Raw genomic sequence first — 11305 nt, 5'->3', positions numbered from 1 at the left:
CATTTACTCTACTAATAAAAGGCGCATTTCCCTCAAACTAAATACTTGAGCAGCACAAAATTGTCCAGAGGAGATGATTCACATACTTCTTCCCATTTTTAACCTAGTTTGAGTAAGTTTGACTGTTTTAGCCTCAACCAACCCTCTCTGTTTTCAGTCTTGCCTCACCAGCTCCTACAGTATCCACTTTTGTCTTCCATATTTTATTGCTGGATCATTTTCCAGGGGCAAGATTCAGTTCAACTTATGGTGAAATGGGGGCTTCAAGCTTTCTGACACTGTGTATTAATGTCAGCAAATTTCAGTCTCATGCTGTGTGAGCAGAGTTCAACTAGCATGTTTTTTGTGAAAATGATGCTAGCTCAACTTAATTTTATGAACTTCATTAGTACACAATATTACATACACCATTTATCCTTTTTGTCTCCATACATTTCTCCCTTATGCACTTGTAATTCCCAGGCCTGAAGTTACAAGACATCAGCCTGTTACCCAAGGTACTTTTTTTATATAAGCAGCAGAGAAATGAGCACTTCATAAACAAAGACTCATTTGATAATGTAATAAGCTTATTTAAATATGCCTATGTTAATAAAGGCAAATTCTTTTATTAGCTAATAAGGATTCTTGCTTTCTAGAGATTTAAAAACTGCAATTCACTGAGATCCATTCATAACTTAAAGTCCTCATGAAAAATGAATCTACCGTTAATTCACTCACAGGGAGGCATAGGCTCATCAAGCATGGACGATATGTAAAATCTTTCCTTATATAAGCAAAACATGCCACTTAAATAATATATATTTCTGCTTACAGCCCGAGATCTCTAAGGATGCGATGGTGGTCTGCACGGTTGTGATTGTAATTATGCAATAACCAGAACTGATGTTGTGGGGAAATCATATTTGCAGAATCATAACCCACTGAAACATAAAATGGGAATGAATGAGTGAGCGACTGTGTGAATGCAAAGGCAAAGCAGAAAAACATTTGCTCCTGCAGGCCAACTCTCAAATTGTGTAGCAGAACGAGCTTGGAACAATTATGCCTTTAGGACACGAGTCTACTTGAATGACTGCACACCATATCTACCCCATATGGATGCTTGCTGGAAAGCCAAAGTGTTGATTATAACTTCCTATACTTTTTAATAAAGAGTGTTTTAGTGCTGACATTTTATATAGCTTCATTTTTCCAAAAATCTGAGATTAAGACACATTATTTGCGAGTCTGTAGTGTGGGAACTTCTTCAGTTAAACTCCTCCAGCATGTTAAATGAAGGTCAACAGATCCATTTTGAATTTTACTTAATTTAATATCAATGGTGGTTTTGCAAATTGTGCCAGTGACATCTGTGTGCAAGACAAACACAAACGCTGCATGTAGTGTCATTCATCGCCATGACAACAGATATCAAAAACCAGGTGGCTGAGAATAGAGAAAGAGCCCACACGAAACAGTAATGTCAGCACGTTTGCTCCGAGGCCTTTTTAAATGCCAGATGTGCGGTGCCAGACGCCAAAGTGCCAGGGCGCTTGCTTTCCTCCAGTCAGCTGATTTTTTCAGTTCAGAGCTGCAGCAAAGCGTACATACAGCTCAGTTACTGTCAATGGAAGCAGAGGTTACAGCGGGATAGCTGAGTAGACTCTCACTCAATGCAACACTGTGTTACTGTCTTTTAGCTCACACCTAACTGAATTGTTTCCTGATTGCTTTGTTAGTTTAATAAAGAGACACTTAGAGATGCCAATCCTGATTCTTAATCCAAAGTTTAATAATATTAAGAATATAAACACTAACACATACCATAGCTGTTAGATATTGACACTGAATATCAGACCACTGTTAAAACAATTCAGATCACAAATCAGTCATTTCACGGCATCCAAGAAATGTCGTAGAAGAGAAAACAAGACATCAGGCTGAAGGGGTTGTTATTAGTTTCTCAGGTATTTGAGAAACCAAATTATTTGACAAATTGAAATTTCGACATGCTGGTGGCACTAGAAAAAAAGTCAAGGGGGCACCAAAGTTATTATAATTCATCCTGAGGGGGATAGAAATGTTTGTACCAAATTTCATGAAATCCATCCTGGAGTTGATGAGACATTTGACTCAGAACCATGAATGTCACCCTAATTGTGGCACTAGAGGAAAGTCTGAGGATCTCCAAAGTCATGAAGATTCATCATCTGGATAACGTGAGTGTCTACACAAAATTTTGTACCAATCCATCATATTATATTATATTGTTGAAAAATGGTGGCATTTGTGAAAAAGTCAGTAGAATTCATCCTCTGGGCACCATGAATATCTACCATATTTCATGGCAATCCATTCAATAGTTGTCAAGACATTTAAATAAAAGGCAAAAATGTCAACCTGCTGGTGGTGCTAGAGGTTATAACTATATATTATCTTCTGGGGACCATGAATGTCTGTACAAAACTCCTAATCCATCCAATAGTTGTTGATATATTTCAGTCTTTATCAAAGTGGATAACCTTCCAACAGACTAACATTAAAGACTGCCCACCACATTCAAATTATACTTCATAACATTTGAGTGACACATTATAGTCAGATGAAGTTGGAAATGAGTGTTAGAACTGGGCAGTTTAATTTGACAGTAATTACTGAGGTTATTCACAGTACAGAGAATAACCAGTTTAGATATAATCGGTCACAAGGTGTAGTTGTCTGCTTCTTTAACACTAACTGAGTTACGGCTGCATGTCTGAGTAGGTCTTTGTGTAAAAAGTAGGTTGCTTGTTAGATGTCTGCAGTTGTTGAGTCTTGAAGCCTCAGCATAGACCAGGGTATCCCACCGTGGATGATATTTCTGTTCAAACGCTTCACATGGGAAATTAGTACAAAACAATCTGCTTGGCCATCTGGAACGTTTCACTGTGCTTGTTTGTTTGTGAAACTGCACATCTGTGTGCGTGTATGCAAATATGCACAAGCAGATTGGCATTTGCTTCAAACACCTGAGGGCAGTAATTTACCCCCCAGCTAAATTCAGCATAAGCAGAGTGATCGTTCCTGTTTTAAACAGTGACACAAGAACATTTGTTTGCTTGGGATTTTCAGTCCCTCCTACCAGAGCTGTGACGAGTGAAACTATAAGGCAAGAAGAAGCGGAAAAACCCAAATGTCTTGTGACTCTTATTGTTCACATTTCTTAGCATTATTATTCCAGTAGAGCCAGTCGATGAAACAATAAGTCCATCAACAAAAAGTGTATTGGCAATAATTTTGATAATTGTTCAAGCAAAGATGTATCACCTTCTAGAATGTCAAGATTTGCTGCTTTTCTTTGTTAGCTATAATAGAAAAACTAAATACCTTTGATTTCTGGACTGCTTTTCAGACATTCAAGCAAACAACGAATTTGCCAACTCAGGCTCTGGGAAATTGTGCCATTTTCACTATTTTTTGACATTTTATGAAGAAACAAATAGTAGACTAATATAATGAATAATTAGATTAATTGATATTAGCCCTACATTTCACCTCTCAACTCAGGTATGTTCTTTGTAATCTTATCACACCCCTCTGGTTTATTTATATGTTAGGATCATCTTAGGTCAGTATCACACAGAATGGTACAAATGTCCAAACTGACCACATGACTTTATTCTGGACTCTGAGTAATGTTTTCACATGTCACGATAACCCAAACTGCTCTCACACTGCACTGCTGTGATCCTCATTAGTTGCTGGAGTGTTTCAATAGTGTTTTGGTCACACCCAAACACTGTCATACAAGTGTCTTTTCAAAAGGTCCTTAAAGCCGGGTCATGAACAGGGAAATTACCTGGAAAACCAGCCGGTTTGGTTTATTGGCAAGCAATTCCTTACCGCCCTAAAACTATCTTCATTATAGAAAGGAAACTGGATTTACATAGTTGGAACAAAGTGGTTTTTAGCAAGTCAGCCCCTCCAGTATGAGCTTTGTTTACTCCAGGTTAAATTTGCAGGAGTTCCGCTGTAGTGAAAATCCAATTTCAGAAACATAACCCTTTCTTATGTGTGTGTATGTGTGTGTCTCCCATATGCATGCTTATATGTGCAGCTACATTTTGTTTTGTGTATGCGCTCTCCCCGGTCTTGACTCCACAAATTTGCTGCCTTCATTGTTGCGCAGAGAGAACAGAATGAGAAGCCTTAGCTCTCATGGACACAGGGCACATATATTTTTAATCTGCTCAATTTTACATACTGTTTAAATGGGTCTTGCATTTTTAATAACTCGCTCTCTCCCACTGACACGACAACCATTATCCTGGCATTGCTATTGTGTTGCTTGTATTGGGTGGTTGATGCTTGTTGCCAGCCTCATTTCACTTAATTCCCTTAATTCCCTGATGGTAAAAGCAAGATTTTAAGTAAAACTGAACTGATAATATAGGCTTGCTGTCAGCCATGCCCTACCCTCTGAGCATTAGAGTGTAGTTTTATAGCTACCAAGCAGGAAAGGCATTAAAGATGCAAAAGGGCTGAACCTCGGTGGTCACTGATCAGTGCTACTTTATAGTTGAATTAAAATGAAAAATGGAGGCCCTGCAAAGTGTGTTTGTGCCAAGATAATGATGCATATAATAATAACGAAGGAAAAGAAACACATCTAAACAGATCCCTGCTTCACTCAAAAGTGCAAAAACAAACTTCCTTCCTTTGCAGAAATACCACTATTAATTTTACATGTCACTATTACCATAATTTCATGTAAGCTATTCACATGACCTGTACATGACTTCACATTATTTTACATGCGACTGGCTCATCTCACAAGATACTTGTAATGCAGGTCATAGACTAGATTTGAAAGTACTTTTCGGAGTTCACTGTTGCTTCCCTGTATTTGTGTGCATTACTTCACAGTTCAGGGCTCTGAATCCTGAGGAACAGTTGTTAGAAACTGTAACTGCTCAACTATTCTGGTGTAACACCTTTCTGCAACGAGACTGCTTTACCTACAGTACCAGCTGAGCCTTTGTCCCAAATTGAGGCAAAAGGAGAATTTCCCCCCTGGTGGGATAAGACAGAAATTAATTACATAATTACCTTCATTTTACAGATTCTGCCATTTTCATGCATGGGTACAGAAGGCTTTTGGCATTTGCTGCATGTACTCAACCTGTTATACAGCTATTGCATTAGCCTGTTACATTATTTTTATGGATATGCTCTTACATAATCCTGAAACAAAATAGCTTGCATCCTTCACTTTGTATTCCTTCTTCTCAAAACCATGTTTCTAATGGTCTTATATTCAGGTCGGCTATTGTTCTTTTTTTGTTTTGATTTAGCGACACATCACACCACTTCCATTAGTATTGCTATGCATGATGAGACTCCACTCTACATTTTCTATTTTGCCCCCCTTGCATGCAAATTGAGGCGTTCATCTCTACTTGCCTGACTGACATTTGCAGTCATGTGTTTGCATCAAGTGACAACTACCGGCTGGAGGCTGAAGTCAATAATTTTTTAACAACTCATTATTATCTTAGTTGTTAAATTCGGGCCCTCTATACGTGTGCTGTGGTCATCATGGAAATGATTGCTCTGTTAGTAAGATTTGAAGACTTAGAGTCGGCTCCGTTGTTTGCGTGTAGGCTTCTAATGAAGGCATTAAAGTTCAAGATTATATCAACTTCTCATAAGTTGCAGCAGGATCCTGTTGTCTTCCATCGACTTCGTCCCCTTTCTCTTATATTGAAGCCACTTTACCTCTCCACTTAGCTCCACCTTATTTCCTTTTTTATATTCATCTCTTGTACAGTCATCCCTGATTGCTTTTATTCCAGGAACTACATTATATTCTACCTGTAGTAAGTGCTTCTGGATAAGAGTATAAGCTAAATACCTAAAGTGATAATCGTTAACTGTCTCCCCATTTCATCCTCTTTAAACTGACCGCTACATGTAAACACAGTGGGTTGTAATGAGGTTATAATGTCTTTGCATATTACCTTAAGATGAAATCTAAAGCTTTAGATCCTCTGTGGTTTCTAACAATGGAAAAGCTCTCCAAACATTGTCCATGTGGGTTTCTAATGATCTCCTCTCTGGCATCTTGCATCATATATCTTCTGGGATATTTTTGAGCTAATTTGCCCTATATGCCTACTTATTACAGACCCTCTCGACTTAGTGTGAAGCATCTGATAATACCTGAAAAATTGTTGCTATTAATACTGTAGAAAGTCTTTGCTATATGTGAACTCTGCAGTCTCTCTGCAGTGCTACTTTGCCATTGAGTGGAATAACACTGAGGCAGGTGAGGCTGCAAGGACAAGAGGGACAAGTGTTTACTAAATATGTTTGCTCACTTCAGCCAGAGGCTAGAAAGACTGCAAAGTGACATCTTTCACGCTCTCTGTAGCATCAACAAACACTTCTTCGACCAAAGCAGAAGTTGACCCAATGCCTGAGGCTGAGGTCACTGTGGTCTGTAAGTTTATCCCATCACTTGGTTTAACTGAACCCTCAAAGGGCTGCAGCTGGCATGCAGACCTAAAGTGTACAGTATCAGAGATAAAAATTCAAATTAAGCCCTATTATGTTGACAGTGCAGCTGGCCACCAGGCTTATTCTTTCTTTTGATAATGATAATTGAGAACATGACTTTGTTCGTGGATCATAAACTAGTATTTAACACACTATTTTTAGAATTTGACCACCCTACTGAGAATCCTTATTCATGAGTCTGATTAGCTGACACAATCAAACAAATTGTGTCAGCTGATCAGATACAATTTGTTTGTGTGAGTGTGTTTTCTTATTGACACCACTAGCACCCATGTATTAAATTATTATGCAAACATTGTCATATACTGTATAAATGCTGTATATTCCATCTGTGTGGATGTCCTCTACCCTCTTGACTGGAGGTCTGCTCTGTCTCGCCTCAGGCATGTGGTGCGACCTCACGCTCCCTGCACGGCAACATGTCAACGATGCTGTGAAATGTCACTTTGCCATTGCTCACAGAGGCAGCAAGTGGCTGCAGGGCTTTCTCCATGGTGGTGGGAAACAAATGAAACTAGATTCACAATTAAAGGTCAGACTAAGAAGTTCATAAATAATGTCCAGAACAGCTGTATTCATTTTAAATATGAGGAGAGTATATCCATACTATATATAACGTTGATGAATAGTTTCAAAGTATTTCTATAAGTCATATTAAAAAATTCAATTTTTGATGGCAGTAGCCTACTGGCAATTGTTATCAACATCAAAAATATTAGCTCAAACCAAGCATAGAAATATGTATATATATATATATATATATATATATATATATATATATATATATATATATATATATATATATACATATACATATACATATATATATATATACATGCTTTGTCACACTGCCATTTCAATAAAGAAAACATGGCAATGTATTTCCACAATCACTCCAATGGTCCCCTCGAGTGTAAAAGAGGGTTAGGGTTAGGGTTAGGGGTCTGGAAGAGAGATAGAAAACACTGCCAGCTACAGCTTTGTATTGTATTATGACTTTACAACCATAATTCTACTGCACCATATAAATAGGTAATTTTAAAGGTTTCGCTGTGGTTGTAACTAGTCTGATGAGGAAGCCTAAATTCTAATTTAATCTTTTTACAGCTTTCCTTGGTTCACAGCTTCTCTTCTTTTAAGAGAATTACAGTTCTCTTAAATTCTTGCAATAAAACAAAATAAAGTTTTCTTTCCTATTACAGCTGTTAAGGATACACTGTAACTATTCAGGGTTGGACAGTTGTTATTTTAGTTGGTGCTCAATGACCATTGCGGCCAATACAGCCATTCATAATACAAATCCTCCTAAATGTTAAACACTTACACTTTCTTCAGTAGCAGTTATATTTTAAAGCAAGACTATGTAACTTTAGCTTGATGCTAGCAGCCACAGTGGCCACAAGTGACAATTAGTAAATGCTGTTCAGTTTGACAATTAGTGCCCGAGTAGCATAAAAAGACAACAGTCAGCAAACAGACTCCGTAATGTCAGTTACATAGAAATGTCTCTCTTCAGTTTGCTAACATTAGCATACATTAGTCACCATAACCTACTGTACTTGCCCTAGCAGACAAAGAAAGACTGTAGCAGCAAAATTCATGAGTGTATTGAATTTAGTTTTCCATTTGTAAGAGGAAGAGGGTGTTGCTTTTCTTTTAATAGTTAAAAATACATAGTTTCACTTTAAAGGTTGTTATGAAAGACCTTTTTTTTCAAACTAGAAAAAGTGCGGCCATTTTTTGATTCACACCTCAACTTCCTTAGAATGACAATCATGCAGGTGCGGTACAACTGATTTATCTCATACACTAAGTGCCTCAGGAATGTGTTTACTCGAGGGACTCATCAGCACAAAGTGGACAAACATTTCCTGGTCGAGCGTTGTTTAGCATGAGCTCAGAGCAGTTACGAGTGAATCAGCCTCTAACAAAGAAGTCATAACTAACCTGTTGTGCTTGTTAATAAATCAATTGTCCTTTTGTCTTTATCTGACAAGCCAGCTGCTACCTTTATATGCTATCTTAACTTTATGTGCTACTTACCAATTAATTAATTTATGTTGAATTGTTACACACAGCAATATTTATGATTTTAAGTTGTTGGGGTTTTTTTTATTTTAATTTAAAGGTAGAATATGTAGAATGAGCAGAACAACGCCATAGTGTCTCGAGATCCTAGTCGCAACAACCAAAAAGTAATTCCAGCAGTCGGGTTGCCAGGTCCAGTGCCGGGTTTTATTTTAGCTCTAACTCTGTAAATATACCACTTTATCCACATGTCTAACCTTTTTAGGTGAGAAAGTAGCCCTTTAGATCAACAATGTGACGCTAATTTGTCCAAATAATATCTGCTTAAAGTTTTGTTCCTGCGAATTCGGAGCCACTCAAGTTAGCCGTAGCGACTAACGCACTTCCGGTCATTTTCACAAAATAAAACACCCGTTGCCTTTTATTATTAAGAAAACCATAACGATAGAGTTGGTGCTTTTATTTTGAAAACAGGAAGCGAACATATCCTCGCTGTAACTGACTTGAAACCACCGAGGTACATTACATTGTAACACGCCAGTGGGAGTAGCAGCAATGTCTCTGCATGTACTGCCTAATCCTAAGCACCGATTGGCTTGTGTGTGGTGTCGTCAGAAGCAGAAGAGGCTCACGGTCGTAAACATCTAGTCACGTGTAGTCTGAGATGGACGCGCAGGTCAAGAAATGACGTAAACGGACCGTATATGGTTTGTTATTTGTGTTATTACATTACGTGTTGGACTAAATACATGGACATATTGAGGAAAATATTTCGGTTTTATGGAAACGGATTTCATATTTCACAAGAATGGATACTTGGCGAGCTGTACATAAAGTCCTGTGTCATAAGATGATCGTTGTGGATAAAGGGAAGACTTTGAAGGTATGTAGGCATTATAGCTTTTCTCACTTAGCTGAGTGGCTAGCCAAGCTAATCGCTAATACTATTACGGCTGTGAGCAACCATATAAGTCGTGAGTGGTCTTGAATGAATCAGAACAATCCAAGCTTTCCAACAATGTACGGCATGAGTATATATGTTTAAGGGTTGGTGTTTAAAACATTCAGAAGAACGTGTGGCTACCTCCTAACATCCGTCCCGTCCCGTGAACGGAACAGCGTGCGTTAAGAGGTTAATGATCAAATATCAAAATCCAAATAGCGTCAGAAAGTCAACCCACTCTCCACATTTCCATTGCTACCGTTTTGATACTTCATGGTACACAAACAAATAGCATCTCATATGAAAGCTAAGACCCTGGCGAGTTCAACAGTACCACTATTATTGCGCTAAAAACTCAGTGAACCAGCAGCATACAAAGGTAAACAACCACTTATTTACAGCGACTAACAGATATTCTGTCTTACCTTCGAAGTTTTGTGATGAAAAGTTGTACTTGAGAGCAAAAAACGCTGGTTTTAGTAAGTCCAACACGGCCGTGTTTGTTTACAACTCCATTTCACCCAGTGCCAGCCTACAGTAGCTGCACCGGAACAACAGACAACCCTGGCAACCCGCAATTCCGGCCGCTAACTGGCTGGTACAATGTACACAGAACGTGTCAGAACGTCATTGTCGAACCCGTCAAAAAAATTTAAAAATATTAATTCAGACTAAATATTTTTTTTTATGGAAAAGCAATACTTTCATTCTGTACCCCTCAAAACGCCCCGTGGCTGTATTATTATTTTTTTTAAATATAGCTTTTAATTCTACATATTCAACCTTTAAGCAAAGCTACTGTGTGAAGTTACGCTTTCTGTGATATTGATTCAGTTTGGAAACTTTTCTTTAAGTGAAATGTTATCTCCCTCAACAGTAGGAAGCTTTTTCAAAGAGAAATGTTCTTCTTCAGACAAAATGTTCAGAGCTGGAAACTACTTTGCTCCCTGCTCCAATGAACAAAAATGCAGTTAGAAAAAAAAAACTGTCCAAGATAACATTATAATGAATGAAAAAACTTCTCATTTATACATCCAACTTGAGCATGAATATGAAAATGAAAATGAATATGTTACATATTAAAGATGTTCAGACACTCAGCAGAGCAAGTTTTTTTTATTATTTCATTATCACATGTACAATATAATAGCCACCCTCTTTACTCCTTCTGTGACTTTCCTTCCCATTGTGGATTATTAGAACAATATTAATTTCACAACACTTCAGTATTATGTGGTGAGTGATTATTTAGTTTTTAATATTAAAAGCACTTGTGGTTTAAGAAAATTTGTGTCATCTCAGCCCACGAGTTGTTTTTTTTTGTCTGCCCATATTTCTGTCTTTACAACTTATCATATGAACTTATCATTCCCTGACATTTATAGATAACTCTGAAAAGTTTGCGTGCATCTTATTGTGCTTCATTTACTTAAACACTTAAAGAGAGAATAGCATTTCAAAACAGAAAAAACAACATAATGGAGGTCAAACCAGCAATGTTACTGCTGGTTCCTTTAAGGTGACCTTAAAAATTCACATTTCTTTCTTCTTTTTGGATTTTCAAACTCCTCATTCTCACTTTTTTCATTCTGTTTCATTTGCTGACCAGCCCATTTGTGTCCATGACCATTGTTGTCCATTTGTTAAAGCATTAAAGAAAAACAGCTTTTCCCTCCCCTGATGTGAATACAGCCACAGGAAAAAAAAAAAATAACAAGGAGAGTTTTGCTACAGATGGACAAACACTTCCCCAAGAACTCCACAGGATAGTATTCGTTCTTGTTTTCATCACAT

This window comes from Scomber japonicus, chromosome 20 (genome assembly GCF_027409825.1).
Source record: "Scomber japonicus isolate fScoJap1 chromosome 20, fScoJap1.pri, whole genome shotgun sequence".
Lineage (NCBI taxonomy): Eukaryota > Metazoa > Chordata > Actinopteri > Scombriformes > Scombridae > Scomber > Scomber japonicus.
This window is presented reverse-complemented; position numbering follows the sequence as displayed.